The 14,384-nt window shown below is 38.0% G+C and overlaps 1 protein-coding gene across 5 annotated transcripts in view; it reads right to left on the bottom strand.

Annotated features, from left to right (window-relative positions):
• ALPK1 (alpha kinase 1) overlaps positions 1 to 13,341 on the bottom strand; it is a 126,305-nt gene extending 112,964 nt beyond the window's left edge. For 2 of the 5 annotated variants that reach the window (XM_049631052.1, XM_049631051.1), the window contains exons 1-2: positions 13,137 to 13,339; positions 8,611 to 8,744 (exon numbers count right to left, since the gene is read on the bottom strand). The gene's annotated coding sequence lies outside the window, so the exon portion shown is untranslated. Of the gene's footprint in view, positions 1 to 8,610; positions 8,745 to 8,847; positions 8,916 to 13,136 lie in introns of all 5 variants that reach the window. The other 3 variants (XM_049631048.1, XM_049631047.1, XM_049631049.1) reach the window with 3 other exon arrangements.
• Positions 13,342 to 14,384: the final 1,043 nt, after the last annotated feature.

The raw sequence follows: 14,384 nt of genomic DNA, 5'->3' as shown, positions 1-14,384 counted from the left end.
CTGAAAAAACCTGAATGATCTCTTGTCTCAGTGACTTTAAAAGAAGTCTATTTATTACTTTTGGGGATTGCCAGAGGGAGGAAGTCCTCCTGGTTATTTATGTAAATATTTTGCTGAAAGAATTTGCAATAATAGTTACTATTTTTTCATATGCTAGAAATAGCAATACATGACATTTCATAGTGCTTTACATTTTCTTTCTTTTTTTAAGGTTTATTTATTTTTGAGAGATAGAGACAGAGCATGAGTGGGGTAGGGAGGGGCAAAGAGAGAGAGAGACATAGAATCTGAAGCAGGTTCCAGGCTCTGAGCTGTCAGCACAGAGCCCAATGCGGGGCTTGAACTCACGAACTGTGAGATCATGACCTGAGCCAAAGTCAGATACTTAACCAACTGAGCCACCCAGGTGCCCCCATAGTGCTTTAAATTTTCAACCACCTTGAAAAATCTTTCAGGGGGCAGCTTATGCCCTTAAGTCCCTGAACCACTGGCTCTAAATAAGCAGCCTCCTGGCCACTTTTAGACCTTGCTTTTGCCTTCCTTGTTTAATCTGCATATGCCTTCCCCAATCTTGGAATCTTACATCATGACCCACTGCCCGTCATTGTTAATGTCAACAGCCTGCTCCTAGGGCATTTTAGCTCCCACATCATTGTTACTCCAATGACTCCCATTCTTGGAGATTTCAATAATTATTTAGTGATCAGAGACTCTTGGTTTCTTGAATCCTTTCTTCCAAAGATCTTGCCCTTCACCCAACCTCGGGCATTCACTTTTAAGGCAACTCTTTCATACTTTCAAATTGTATCTCACTTTCTATCCACTACCATCCATCTTGTCCCCTTTTATTCTCCCAAATCCAACAATCCCAAAATCTCACTGGGACCTAGGATCCATTGATCCTACCACCCCCCTTGAGGCCCTTTCTCCTCCCTCTACCCAATTTAATTTCCATGGTCAATCATGATCATCATCACATGCATATACCTTTGACTCCCTTGTTTTTAACATGTGCATGTCAAAATCACAACTCTAGTTAAACCCAAACTTTACACAGCTGAATGAGGCTGGGGGAAAAAATATCCCTGCCCCCTGATTCCACTTTAAATTTCTTCCTCTGAAACTCAGTGATGCCATTAATGCTGCCAGGCAATCGCATTGTGATTCTCAGGTCCATCCACCTTTCACTCTGTCAGGGGCCGATTTCATACTTTGTCTCCTTTCCTCCTCTACCCTCATTCTCAGCAATCAGAAGAGGACTTTCACAGACTCCTGCTCACCTCTAACAGTGGCTGCAACCCATATTCTGCCCTCCCATTTGCTTTCAGAGATGAGTCACCCATTCTCTTATCTGGAAGCAATTACTCCATTCAAACAATAATTGCACCCTTCTCCTTACTCAAACTCAGTGCTGAATTTTTTTCTTCTCTGAGTTTTTGCTCTCCATTGGTTCATTCCTATCCATTTACAAACATGCCATTATTTCTCCCATCTTAGAAGAAAAATCTCTTGACTTCACTTTCATCAATAGCTATTGCCCTTTGCAGCACAATTCCTTGAAAGAATTGCTCCTACTTAAGCTTTCAATCTGTCTCTTCTCATTTTCTCTTAAATGCACTTCAATCAGACTTCTGCTCCATCACACCACTGAAACTGCCATTGTCAAAGTCACTGGTGAACTCCACCTTGTTACATCCAAAGACCAATTCTCATTCCTCTTCTTTTTAACCTACTAAAATATGTGATAGATAGCATGTGACACACATCTTCCCTTCTCCATTGCCTTCCAGGATACCACATGCTCTTGGTTTTCCTCCTACCTCACTGATCTCTCCTTCTCAGCCTTTTTGGCTGGTTCATCCTCCTCTCCTAGATCCCTTAATGTTGAAATGTGCAAAGCCTCAGTCTCTGGCCTTCTTCCTTTCTCCATCTAAATCCACTCCTTGGCTTGGGGCGCCTGGGTGGCTCAGGAGGTTAAATGTCTGACTCTTGGTTTTGGCTCAGGTCATGATCTCACAGCTGTGAGAGTGTGGAACTTGCTTAAGATTCTCTCTCTCCCTCTCTCTGGGTCCCATCCCTTCTTGCATGTTCTCTCTCTCTCTCTCTCTCTCTCAACAATCAATCAATCCACTCCTTGGTGATCTCATTCAGTTCATAGTTTTAAATATCATGTATTGGCTGACAATCATCAACTTTGTATCTCCAGTCAAAACTTCTGCCTTGAAATTTTCCGATGCATATTTTCAACTGTTCATTGGGTATCAGACTTGTATATCCAGTCAGCATCATATTCTCAACATGTCCACTTTGAACTCCAAATCTGCCTCAGCTAATGACTCAGCTAATGACCTGTCCAGGAAAGTGAAATGAAAGGCCAGCTCTTAGATGAGCTGTGCATTCATTCAGAAGAGGCTGAATGGGAGCAGATAGGGGTATTTGAAGGGAAAACTTGCCCAGAGGGAACCCCCTGGTTCCCTCGTGTCACTTAGACTTTCACTTTGTGCATATGCAGTTGTGGTCTAAAAAGCTTTTCCTTGACAACTGTGATTTGGGGAATAACTGTGTTGAGATACTGTGAGACTTCTAAGATCTATATTGCATAATAAGTAGTGCTTTTCTTTTCTTTCACTATAACTTACTTTTTCATACACGGTGGTTTCTGGCTTATGAGTGAGAGGTATTACTAGCCTACTGGGTGTTTTCCAGTATGTTCTATCGAGAAGTATTTAAGTCATGCAAAACTTTAAAAAAAATTTTTTGACATTTATTTATTAAAAAATTTTTTAATGTTTTTATTTATTTTTGAGAGAGCAAGAGAGAGAAACAGAGAGAGTGGAGGAGGGGTAGAGAGAGGGGGAGGCATAGAATCTGAAGCAGGTTCCAGCCTCTGAACTGTCAGCGCAGAGCTCAACATGGGGCTTGAACTCATGAACTGTGAGTTCATGACCTGAGCTGAAGTCGGATGCGTAACCAACTGAGCCACCCATATGTGCCCATAACATTTATTTATTTTTGAAAGAGAGAGAGTGACAGAGTATGAGCAGGGGGGTGGCAGAGAGAGAGGGAGACACAGAATACTAAGCAGTTCTAGGCTCTGAACCGTCAGCACAGAGCCCAGTGTGGGGCTTGTACCCACGAACCATGAGATCATGACTTGTGATGAAGTCGGACGCTTAACTGACTGAGCCACCCAGGCGCCCTGAGTCATGAAAATCTTGAAGATTGTACCATAGTGATTTCTGATGTATTTTTAAATAATTTAAATTTTTGAAACATTTTATTTTATAATGAGAGCAAAATGGTGATTTTATTTAAAATTTTGGAGAAAAAATACAGCAAAAAAGAAAATAAGAATTACCTATGGTCCCACTAAGAAATAAGCACTATAAACCTTTTGATATCATTGTTTCTGTGTACAGTTATAATGTTTATATATATATATGTATATACATATATATATTTCTATATGCACATATATATTTATAATGAAGCTTTTGAAAGTGTAAGTTTCAAAATTTAACTAAGTATTCTTGGACTATAATTGAGCAGTCTGATTTTTGTCTGTCAACTGAGGTGCCTAGGTGTAGTCAGAAGTAGTTTAACAAAACATTGTGACACTATATATATATTTTAGTGGCACTTCCTTTCCCTCATGACTTATGGTTAACTTAGGGATGCTTTCTGCATTTATTGTCTTCTGTTTTTCTTTCAGCCTTGCTTTGGAACTAGACATTCTCACCATTCTGCCTGCCCCTCCACATCCCAGCTAACACAAATGACAAATCCCAGTAGCCAACCCTCATCAGTGAGTGTTAATCTTTATCAAAACTTCTCCTAGGATGGGGCACCTGGGTGGCTCAGTCAGTTGAGTGTCAAGCTCTTGATTTTGGTTCAAGTCATGATCTCATAGTTCATGGGATCAAGCCCCGCATTAGACTCTGCACTGACAGTGAGGAACCTGCTTGGGATCCTCTGTCTCTCTCCCCCTCCCCCCTCAAAAAAGATAAGCTTAAAAAACAATAAAGTCTTTTCCAACTCTATAATCCTGTAATACTATTCTACCTTCTCAAAATTCGGCAACAAATAACTGAAGATAGTGCCCACCTGGTGTGCTACCATAGGATCTACATAGACTCCACAGGACTTAAAAACAGCTAGCATTTGTTTTTATCAAATATTGTTTTAAGGGCCCTAATGTACTAACACATTTGATTCTCATAAAAACTGTAAGAGATAATTAACATAATTCTCTTTATGTTAGGGTGGAGAAAATTGAGGCCCATAGTGACTAGGGAACTTGGTCATGGTCACACAGCAAAGGGACAAAGCTGACTCTAACAGGGGCAGTCAATTGACCAGATCAAAAGCATCCTGTACCATAGGATAGCACTTAGACTTGATAAAAGCCTAGAAGAAATTTTTTTTTCTTTTTGAATAGACAGTAAAATCTTTTTCTAGAAATAACCTAATAGCACAAAAGCAAAAACTTGGCCATGCTATGGACAAGCTGCTTTAAAATGTGAACCTGTTCTCTCTCTCTCTCCCTCTCTCTCTGCCCTTTCTCTGTTCTCTCTCAAAATAAATACATAAATAAATAAACTTTTTTTCTTAAAGGGGGTGCCTGGGTGGCTCAGTTGGTTAAGTGTCTGACTCTTGGTTTCGTCACAGGTCATGATCTGAAAGTTCATGGGTTGGAGACCTGTGTCAGGCTCTGTGTTGACAGCGCAGAACCTGCTTGGGGTTCTCTCTCTTTCCCTCTCTTTCTGCCCCTTCTTTGCTCTGTCTCTCATAATAAATAAACATGTAAAAATATGAGCCTTTTAATACAGAATATATGGTATTCCTTCTGGGAATCTTTAAATATATTTAAATGGAGCAAAGATTCAAGATTTTTAAAAAACAATACCAAGTCAGAAGGAGCATTTGCCAGGGTCCAAGACCTCTCAAATGTCACAACCTTCTACAGTCTCTAGTTGAGAAGATATCATTATATATGTGTGAAAAAGTAGATGTAATTATTCAAATGTTGAATTGATGGATTTTTTTAAATTAAATTCTGAAGAAAAAATTATGCCCTTTGTGAGCTAGGGAGCTTTAAGTAGTGGTAAATCTCACTTAAACAAAAGCAATAGGGCAGAGAAGTAGGGACTCATGAAATTTTATTTATTTAGGAAATCCATATTGGATACATACAATGTCTCGTGCATTGGGTTAGGTATTTGGAATTCAGAGACAGAAGATACAGTCTTAGTTTTCAAAAGTGGTTATTGCAAAAAAGTTCTGGGAAAGAAGAATACTCTGGGTTCTAGGAAATGTCTAGTCCAACAGGACAACGTGGCCACCTGCTTTGGTAGAGAGCAGTAAAGTCAGTCAAATCTTCCCAGAGGAATACGCTTGAGGTGTACCTTTCAGAAAGTAAGCCACCAAAGAAAGGAATGGTCTTTCAGGCAGAGCAAGCAGTAGTTGGGATAAAGAATGGAGGAGCATATTGGGAATGAATGGGTACCAAGGTATCACTGGAACTTAGATTCATCTAGGGTATGAATCTAAGGGCTGAAAGATGGGGCTGGAGAACGATGCAGATCACGGATCACTAGGGCTATTAAAATACATGCTAGGAAAATGAGGAGTCTCTGAACAACATGACCCAAAATAACTGTTAAAATGTTGCCTGCAGGCAGACTAGAGGCTGAGGAGATGAGGATATGGTGTGAGATGTTGAGGGCTTGAACCAAGAATAGACATACAGGTAGTTTCCAAAGATATTTAAGAAACAGAATCAATGTCACTTCAAAACTGATTACATGCTGTTGATAAATAAGGGGTCTAGGAGAGCCCCAAGTGTTTCGCTTGAGCAAGTCCATGGCTTTTAGTGCCAGATATCAATATAAAAAATACTGATGGAGGTGAGAAATGATGAGTCCAGGGTTGAAAATTTTAGATGTGAGATGCCTGTGGGATGCAGAATAAAGATATTTAGTAACAGATTTACACTTGGATGTAAGAGTCCAGAACTCTGGAAGAGGAACCACAGGGCCTTCGGTATATGAGTGTAAACCGATATAAACGTAGCAATGGGCATCACCCAATGTGAAAATACAGCAGGAGCGAGAGGAGGCAGAGAGCAGAGAACGGGAATATAAAAGGGGAGTGCAGCCAGAGAACTAGAAGAGTCAGAAATGCATGGTGATATGGAAACCAAAAAAGAAAATTTGGAGAAGTCAATAGTGTCAAAATTGCAAAGAAACGCAGAGAGAAAGATGAAGTCTAGAAAGCGTCCTTCGGATTTGAATAAAATAATAAGAGGTCATTTTATTAAGTGGAAATATATTCAAAGAATATGCCCCCAAGAAATCCGCTAGGAGAGCTACAAAGATGAAGTGCTTTGCCTCATTTACATTAAGAGGTTGGAGCCTGCAGCCCAGAATTAACGGGATAAGGGTGTTTCTGTCTGCTTCTCAGCTGCCTGGCAAGCTGTGCCTTAAAGAAGCTCTTCCTAGTTCCTGGTGTCTGCCTACCAGTCTCTCTTGCCCACTGGAGAGGAGGGGAGGCACAGGGTGGGAGGGAATCTGGGCTCAAAAGGCTTCAAATATTTCTTATTAAATAACCTGCAACATTAGGAAATGAGCATCAGACCTGACCGATTAATATCTCAGAAGAGATGCTATTCACTTACATGTTACTATCCCTCACAATAACTTGGGGATGATTTAGGGAAGCAAATTTCTGGGTAGGAATATAGTTATCTTGGAGAATGATACCTGCAGCATCCAGACTTTAATCAGAGATTAAGTTATTGTGAAGAAGTCATCAAGCAAAAGGACATGTGATGAGGATCTAAGCATTTTTCTTATAGACAAGAAAAACAATTATGAATGGATGAGGTTTTGTTGAAAATTGTGCATATTTTTTAGTGCTTATAATGCACTAATGGGGAATGCATCACAGTAACTATATATGCTAGGGTTAAGATTCTAAGCAAAGGTTCCTGAGCAAGCTGATGACACAATATACTTTGAGGTACAATAGGAGTATATGCAATAATATGGAAAAATAGATGTAATTACAGTATGTACAGATATAAATTTATGAATCCAGGTTATAGGAATCCAAAAGAATGAGAAACAAATCAAGAAACTAATAGCATACATATCATGTGAAGTTCCCATTCCTCTTTCCTGCCTTTTTTCCTCTCTTCGAAATAAAAGAATAAGTTGACTTCAGTAAAAGCCATGGCTGACATTGAAGGCAACCAATGTAAGAAAAATCAACTAGTAGTAAGTATTTCAACTGGTATTTCCCCCTCTGTTCTTTGATTCTGTCATGCCTGTTCACTCTAGCACTGAGACTCAATCCTCGCTTTTTTCAAATAGCAAGTTATTTGTATGTCAAGCAAAGAAAAGGTAAGATTTATCTCCCAAAGACTGAACAATTGTATTTACTATACAGCAGTGTAGTTTATGTAACATATTTAACATATTTATTCGACAGAGTTTTGTCAAAAAGCCCCATGCATCGGGCTCTGTGCTGATGTCATGGAGCCTGCTTGTGATTCTGTCTTCCTCTCCCTCTCTCTGCCTCTCTCCCTGCTCTCTCTCTCTCTCTGAAATAAATAAACTTAAAAAAAAGTAATATAAATAAGTTATATAATAATATAAAAAGCCAATCTAAAAATATATTATATATACAAAAGTAGAGAAAGGAAAAGTAATAATTAATCTACCACTGTAAGACAATAACCACTTTCAGAATATTTGTGAATTTATATCTATATCATTTTATGTACATATTACATAATTGTAAGTATGATTGTTAATCAGCCTTGAATCCATTTTTCCCTCAGCATTTTCTGTGCTGGTACAATTCTTCATCTTGTTTTACAGATATACAGTAGTCCCTCCCCCCCCTCAACCATCCTTGTGGGATACATTCCAAGACCATGAATGCCTGAAACCATATTGAACCCCATATATATCACCTTTTTTCCCATGCATACATACGTAAGTTTAATTTATAAATTAGGCACAGGAAGAGATTAACAACAACAATAATAAAATAAAACAGTTATAATAATATACTGTGAAAAAACATATGTGAATGTGGTCTCTCTCTCTGAAAATATCTTATTGTAGAAGCATATTGTGAAGGTATTTCAGGTTCAGTTCCAGACCGCTGCAATAGAGCAAATATTGCAATAAAGAGAGTCAAATGAACTTTTTGGTTTCCCAGTGCATATAGAAGTTATGTTTATACTATACTTTAGTCTACTAAGTGTGCAATAGCATTATGCCTAAAAACATGTACACACCAAAATGAAAAAAATACTTTATTGCTAGAAAATGCTAACCATCATCTGAGCTTTCGGCAAGTTGTAATCACTAATCACAGATCACCATGACAATGTAACAATAATGACAAGGTTTGAAACTTTCAAGAGAATTACCAAAACATGACAGAGAAAATTGTGAACAAATGCCGTTGGAAAAACAGCGCTGACAGACTTGCTTGAACCAGGGTTGTCACAAACCTTCAGTTTGTAAAAAACTCAGTATCTGAAAAGCGCAATAAACCAAAGCATAATAAAATGAGATATGCCTATATACTACTCACTGTTCTTGTGATGATGTGAGACAATAAAACGTCTATGTGATGAGATGAAGTGAGGTGAATGACTCAGGCGTGTGAGGAAGCGTCATAAAGAAGATCATCTGCTTCTGGCAGTGGTTGACTGTAAGTAACTAAAACTGTGGAAGGCAAAACCACGGATAAGGGAGGGACTATTATACCATAATTTGTTTAATCTTTCCCTTTTTTTAGAATGCTTGGAATTCCTTGTATCATAAATACCTTTATGATAAACATCTTGTGTGGATTTTCTCCATATTTAGAATTACATCCTCCCTAGAATGGATTCCCTGAAAGAAACGAACAATATGACCATTTTTAATGGCCATTGACACACTACATGATACACTGATGGTCCTTGACCTAGATTATGTTTATGTCCCCTCCCCCTCTCTCACCCTTTAGTGCACAGCACCCCTCCCTGCCCTTCTAAGATATCAGTGTCTTGGTGAAACAGGCACAACAGAAGTATAATGCTGACTCTGGGATGATTCATCCTCTCTATGATTCTGATTTCAAAAAATATGGGCTAATTTCTACATCCCTTCAATGTTATGACAATTCATGAGGACTGTAGGTCTGATAAAAGTTTGAAAAGGCATTTTTTATCCAATATTTTGTACATCTATAATTAAGAAATTTTAACAGATTATATTACTAATTGAGCAGTGTAACCAAGGACCAGTGAGGTTCACATTTCTGCAGCGGTTCAGAAAATATCCACTTAGCAAACACATTAGTTCAATATTTCTAAAACTTTAGCCATTTACATGCCACCTTCACAATTGTTACCTTGTTTACTCATTTCCTTAAAATCAGTAGTGAACAGTTTACTTTCATTTTACTTAACATCTTCCTGAGCAATAATATCTATGAAGTCATAAATTTTATGAGCTAGTTATATATTTTTTTTTTAAACGTTTTTTATTTATTTTTGGGACAGAGAGAGACAGAGCATGAACGGGGGAGGGGCAGAGAGAGAGGAAGACACAGAATCGGAAACAGGCTCCAGGCTCCGAGCCATCAGCCCAGAGCCTGACGCGGGGCTCGAACTCACGGACCGCGAGATCGTGACCTGGCTGAAGTCGGATGCTTAACCGACTGCGCCACCCAGGCGCCCCCGAGCTAGTTATATTTTTAATTCACATTAAAATAAGCATCTAACTCAAATTTTCAAAGACACATGCTACCTTAAATCAGTAGTTTGTACACCATACTTTGAGAAAATTGTATTAACATATAACTGATGTTAAAGCTATGATCTCTTTCCTTTCTTTAGACATAGAAGAATAATAGTCCCAGATAATATTCTTACTTTTAAATTTGTCTATCTCACAGAACTCTATAAACAGAGCAAATCACAACATCCTGCAAAAAGATGTCACTGTCAATAACAAGAAACAAAGACTTCTCCATATAGAGAGGCAACAAATAAAAATAACAAAAATATAGAATGAGTTTACACCAAAGGTTTGAAAGCACATTCCTATTAAAGTTCTTCAAACCATAGATGCTTAACATTTCAGGAAAACAGGGGAGGCTGGGTGGTTCAGTCTGTTAAGCGGCCTACTTCGGCTCAGGTCATGATCTCGCGGTTCATGAGTTTGAGTCTCGCATCAGGCTCTGTACTGTCAGTTCAGAGACTACTTTAGATCGTCTGTCCCCCTCTCTGTCTGTACCTCCCCCATGTGTGCACACACATGCTCTCTCACTCTCTCTCTCTCAAAAATAAATAAACATTAAAAAAAATTCAGGAAAACATTTCCAAAGAGCATTTTATGCTAAAAAGCCATCATCATCTGAAATAGATTAAGGGACAGTAACAGTAGTATGTGTATTGTGTTCAGGGAAAGGGGTTACTGAAATTCTTTTGCAATGGGAGGAACCATGGAGTTTCAGAAATATTTTGAAATGAATACATTTATTCTTAAGGAAAATTCTGGGTTCTAAACTCAAACTTAGATCACATAGGACCTAAGGGGAGACTGTTACAGCTCAATATGTCAAGTGTACTCATTACACAGTATTATTTTATGTGAGATTTTATAACATTCATCATGATTTACATATGGCTTTAAAAAATATATATATAAATATATATAAACTTTAAAAATACACATATATATTATATATACACATATATGTATATATATTTTATATTATATATGTGTATATATAAATTTGTGTATATATAAATGTGTATATATAAAAAATGTGTATATATAAATATATAAATATAAATGTATATATATGCATATATACATTATATATTATATATTACATAATATATAATAATATAATATATAATATATATTATATAACATATATATGTATATATGCGTATATATTTTAAAGTTTAAAGTAATTATTGGCTCCTTATTTGACAGGAATCTGTTCACAGCCCCTTCCCTTGCCAAGTTTACAGACAAAACTCACAAGTGTTTATACTTGGCACTCTTTGTTTTTCCAGATCATGGTACCTTGCATTCTCAGCAAATAGACTCCAACTACAAAACATATTCTTCTCTAGCCTGACCACAACTCACATCCCAGATGAGCCCTGGACAGAGAAACCTGTCACCTCCTGCTCTAACATGCCAACAACACATTCTGTCCTGCTTGATGTTCTACTCTTTGTGCAAGTCTTTGCCACCTGCATCACCGGTCACCCTAACATCACTCATGCCCATGGAGGATACTATAAAATTCTGGTGTCTTGTTGGAAAAGAACTTGGAGAATTGATTCAGCTCAGATTCAAAAGATGTTTAAAGTGCAGAGTAAATTATTGCCAGCATAATTTTAAGTATTTTATTTCTTTTGAGGTTGTAGGTTGACAGAGTTCAGAAGGAGGAGGTGGGAAAAGAGAAGTAAATTATTTTAGTCAGTTGGTATAAAGGCTTGACTTAGCATTTGTTCAGGTCTGGTATGTCTCTTAGGTGGTAAATTAATCTATACACACCCCTATCCAAAATTGTGCTCAATGTACAGACTTGTAATCTGCTGACTTGTAATCTGCCGACGCACCATCTAGACAGGGGCGCATGGCTCTGTGGTGCGATCACACTAATGCACCATGTCGTTCAATTGTATTTGAGGTCACGGAGGAAAGAGGAGAAACGAAAGAATGTGGAGACTATGCTGAAGCATCATGTATAGGCTTGAACAGCAACAGTGATTATGTGTAAGGAATTTAAAATGTTCTTAACAAGGAGGTATCAGCCAACCAAAAGCAGATATTGTTTCTCATAAGAGTACTAGCTACACTTACTAACAAGAAAAGAAAAGGCAGAGGGAGATAGCAAATATTAGAGACGTCAGTATGTTGTGACATAAATACCCTCCTTTCTGACCCTGCCTCTGTACTCTCACCCACCTGGAAGTCCCAAACTATTCTTTTTTTTTTTTTTTTTTTTTAATGTTTATTTATTTATTTGAGAGAGAGAGAGAGAGAGCACACCTGCACATGAGTGTGAAAGTGGGGGAAGGGAAGAGACAGAGGAAGATAGAATCCCAAACAGGCTCCACACCGTCAGCACAGAGCCCAGTTTGCAGCCTGAACCCACAAACCCGTGAGATCATAACCTGAGCCCAAGTCAGATGCTTAACCACCTGAGCCACACAGATGCCCCAGTCCCAAACTATTCTAAAGGTTGTAATTTGTGGCTTTCCAAAGTAGTTTATAGCCCTAATTTCAAATAATAAAATTTGTTAATGAAAGGACTCTTTTGAATAAAATACGAAGGAATTTAATTTTTTAAAAATTATTTTTTAATATTTATTTATTTTTGAGAGAGAGAGAGAATGGGGTAGGGTCAGAGAGAGAGACAGAGGATCCGAAGTGGGGCTTAAACCCATGGACCATAAGATCATGACCTGAGCCAAGATCAAGAGTTGACCGCTTAACTGACTGATTCACTCAAGTGCCCCAGAATTTAATTTTTCTAGATGCTTTCTGTCTACATAATGCTTCACCACACCTGGAATTCCTGTCAGTTGTTCCCATATGAAAACAGTAATTCTCCACTCTTATCTATTTCCTGGCAAAATCACTGAGGCCATCCTACAAGTGATGGTTTCTGTTATGACTAATGTACTCCAGGCAAAAGTCCTAGGGTCAATTTTTCACATAAGTAATCCCACTTCTTTAATGCTTTAATCAAACATCTCCATTCAGTGACAAAGCCAGATGTTCAGTAGCAAGCTGCCTAACATATGGACTTTGTTATTAAAACATGCTAAAAACAAAACAAAACAAAACAAAACAAAACAGGTTCCTTTTCTCCTTTCCCTTGTAATCTAAATTTACTGTTCCCTCCCCTTCCCAACCCTTATCCCCTTTGTGTAGCGCTTTTAGAATTGCAAATATTCTTAGAGCTCTCAGGTTATTTAAATGCAGACAATACCAGGAAGTAGAAACAAGATCAGAGTCTAAAATAATACCTCCTTATATATTATGCCATCTTTTGTACCCACATCTACTGTGTTTTGTCATTTAAAAGCTTATACTCACCTTTGTCTCGAAGATAAACACTTTTAAGGCCAGCAAATCTCTGAAAAAGGTTAATTTTAGCACAATTTCCCTGAAATACACTGTTTATCATAAAGAGCCTTGGTTTCAGGAAGTAGAAATTTGAAGGAAAACAAAGTCTGTCACTGCCTCAGAATCTGATTGTGTAATTCACCTCTGGGACTTTCAGCAGTTTTGCACCAGAAGCCACACCCCTTTAGGAATTGCTTTGGTGAAAGGTATTCTGGGAGTTGTATTACTACAGGGAAGTTACTTCTTTTAAACAAAGTGCAAGGAAACCTCTTATGTGGACCAAGTCAATATAGAGAGTCAGTCCTCTGAGAGCCAAGGAAAGAGAATGTCAGTAAGAAACAACATGACGTTGTTTTTCATCTATTGTAAACAGACAAACTCATGTTTGGGCTCCGTATTTCAAGGCGGGAGTAGTCAACAGTACTAAATGATGCAGAGAAATGATGAAAGATAAGGTTAGAAAAGTGTCCACTGACTTGGCAAATAGGTCAAAGATAGCTTTAAATTTTTTTGAAATTGATTTTAAAAATTAACGAAGAAACACAAATGAAATGTAAAAATAAAATATTAAAGGAGAGGGAAGGTTTCTGGGTTTTGTTTTCTTTTTTACTAAAAATTACACCAGTGAGGAGTACTAGATGACACAGTTTAGATTCAACAAGGGCAAGATGAAGTTACCTGGTTTGGAGGTTATGTGACTGGTAGAAATGATGCACCCCCCCCCCCCCCGCCAAAACTGGCCCTTCTTTTCCTGCTTACATAGTCTATAGCTCTCATATTGGGTTATTAGGATCAGGATTACTGGGGACTTTCATAATCCACAGGGATCCTCTAACAAAAAAACCTATATTATTGTTCTATTGTTGCATAAAAAATTACCACAAATTTAGCAGTTTAAAAGAACACCCATTAAATTATCTGTTCTATAGACCAAATGTAAAATATTTGTAAATGAAGATGCATTTTAAATGTATATAAATGGTGGGGTGCCTGGGCTTAGTTGATTGAGTGTCCGACTCTTGATTTTGGCTCAGATCACAATCCCAGGGTCATGGGGTGGAGCCCTGTGTCAGGCTCTTTGTGGAGCCTGCTTAAGATTCTCTCTCTTTCTCTCTCTCTCTGTCTCTCTCCCTCTGCCCCTCTCCCGGGCTCACACACTCACTCTCTTTCTTGAAATGAAATGAAATGAAATGAAATGAAATGAAATGAAATGAAATG

The sequence above is a fragment of the Panthera uncia genome, chromosome B1 (genome assembly GCF_023721935.1).
Source record: "Panthera uncia isolate 11264 chromosome B1, Puncia_PCG_1.0, whole genome shotgun sequence".
Classification (NCBI taxonomy): domain Eukaryota; kingdom Metazoa; phylum Chordata; class Mammalia; order Carnivora; family Felidae; genus Panthera; species Panthera uncia.
Note: the sequence above shows the minus strand (reverse complement) of the source record. Positions and strands in the feature narration are given on the sequence as shown.